Source organism: Poeciliopsis prolifica, unplaced genomic scaffold (assembly GCF_027474105.1).
Source record: "Poeciliopsis prolifica strain line A6 unplaced genomic scaffold, Auburn_PproV2 SCAFFOLD026, whole genome shotgun sequence".
Classification (NCBI taxonomy): Eukaryota; Metazoa; Chordata; class Actinopteri; order Cyprinodontiformes; family Poeciliidae; genus Poeciliopsis; species Poeciliopsis prolifica.
In genome coordinates, this window is record NW_026562401.1 from 7,253,473 (window position 1) to 7,256,072 (window position 2,600).

Below are 2,600 nucleotides of genomic sequence, written 5' to 3' on the forward strand. Positions count from 1 at the left end.
CGTTTTGGTTTCTCTTTTCTTATCTTAAGCAACACATCCTTTCCAGGATTGCGCAGTGCTCTGTGTTAAAGAGCTCAGTGCTGTTGGGAGGAAATTGTTTTGCCATCACCTTTTGTTTTTTTTGTTTCTTTGGATTACTTCTACTTGTCTAAGAAGAGATGACACCAGTGTCATTGTCAGGTTACAGAGACCCCAGCCAAGAGGCCAGCGGTTTCAGCTGTGTGGTTGTGGTTCATAATGGAGCTTTGTGCATAGTGAAGAGGACAGTGGTGTGCTTTGTGTTTGAGGCCTTGGTCTATTAGGTGGGTGGGAAACACAGAGACATAGGAGGAAATAAAGTCTTTATGCTGGGAATCAAAGTAAACGTCCTTAAAAATTAATTTCTTTATAAACCCCGAAGCCAGTTTGCAAGTTATAACCTGCAAACCAAATGTCTATTATCAACCCCTCACTCTGACTACAGATGTGAACTGAGGTGAATGTTAATTATTCATGGAAATTTACTGTAAATTCATGAGGGAAACAGATTTCAGTTCTGCTTCCTGTTCTGCTTCCATTTAAGTTTGCTTACAGTTCTGATATGAGCACATTGTGGAAAATGCTACTTGGCTCCAAGATTAGACACTTCATATTTGAATGACATTTCTTTAGTCTTTAGGACTGAGTTGCTATTTCCTGCCGCAGTTAAGACTGTTCAGAATATGTAAAGGAAGATGAGCATAAAATCAGATAAGAACTCTAACATTTTTACTTGAAGTTTCTAATACATCAATATATTTAGGTCTGTTTACATCTTTATTCCTGGAAGAAAAGCATTTAATGTCTGACTACATTATAAAAACAACTCTGCTGAATACTGACTGACTGCTGGTTTAATGGTGTTTCTTGGCAGCGTCTTATATCTAATAAGCCCTAGTTTATTATTTCGAGGGCTCCACTTCACCCTCAAGAAAATTCTCATTAATTTCCACAAACTTAAACATGCTATATATGGGTGAGAAATGCTGGAAAACTTGGCAAATCCATCAACTGTCCTCATTAGTAATTACAAAACTGTTTATGTACCTTGAACTTTTTCAGATTTTGTGTCGTTGCATCCACAAGCTTTATTGTTGTGGTTTAATGTTTTAGACATAAGTCAACACAAAACCAGAATCTAAAAAAGCATGCATTTCGGTTTACTCATGTTGTTCAAATTTTAATTTCGCTCTCATTTGGGCGTCATTTTCCACATGTCGACTATGTTCACTAAATAGCTTGTGGGAAAGTACAAGCGAGACTTCTGATGACTCTCTTTCTTCCTTATGGTCTTGTATAAAAGCTAGATTTATGGAGTACATGACTAAAGCTTGTCATGGTGACAGATTCTGCTTTCGACCTCCTGGCTTCTTCATTGGCTAATCTCTTCTTGCTCCGCCTGTCAGTTTAAGTAGACAACCAGCTTATTGCTTGATTTGTGAAATGCTCTTCGGGTTACACAGTTCTCAGTGAGATGTTTTATGATCTAAACCTTCTTAGAGCTTTTACTTAAATGTATTCCTGACCTATCAGGTATTGTTGAGATGCTGTTTCTTTCAACATTGTTCCCCTACAAATTGTGATGACACGTTGCAGTGCTTTTAATTCAGTGGTATCAGATTAAAAGGGGTTGAATAAAATGCATGCCATACTTTCAGATTTACATTTGAAAATAAAATCTTGAAAATCATGTTTCTGTTCTGCTGTGAGATAACGCTGCCATTTTAATTTATCGGCCTCACAAAGAAAGTACAACCACAAACTAAAACTTGCTATAAAAGTCTCATCAGGAAACCTGCAGGTTTGCTGAATTAAGAAGAGAGTAAAATAAGAGCAACATCTATTTCAATATTCTCTGGTTTAAATATGGTGTGACGGGAAATTACAGTTAGGTCAGGGGTGGGTTCTGATTATAATACCTTTATAAGGTTTCTGTTACTCTGTTACATTCTTCACAGGTTTGTGCACAGACCTGGTGCCAATGCATTGTCTCCAATGCACTTGTGCTTGCATTGTCTTCACGTACTGAAGATCTTTATGCATAAACAAAATGACATAAAGAAACCAAACACTTTACTGCACCACAGACACGTTGACTCAGCTGCTTTTGTACTCTTCATCTCTAGCTTTTGTCTGTGGCAGATGTGCATTTGCCCGTCGTCAAAAGGTCAGATGATTAACTTGAACAATCAGTTTGTAATTTAGGCAAACAGGGTTTGGTTTACTTTGCGTTGCAGAACCATATTGACTGGGAACAGGTGTCTCAAGGGAGGAAGAGCTCACAATGCTCTGCTGTTGGCTCCTTCTGGAGCAACAAACTTACAGTGAGTCAACTCAAAGTGCCTCCAATCTGCTGGAAGGAAACGTTTGTGTTTACAGTAAGTAAAGTGGAAACAGTGGAGACACACAGTTGAAGGTTTTTTTTTAGCATCAGTTAAAGGGTATTGTCTCACATTATAATGTAGCACACTTTTTTCATCTCTTTCATCTAGTGTAGCACTTTTTTTCATATAGCTGCTTGTTCCTGGTGCACCAATGTGGTTTAGGATGTGAGTTTGTTTTAGCACCTTTTCAAGCTTCCT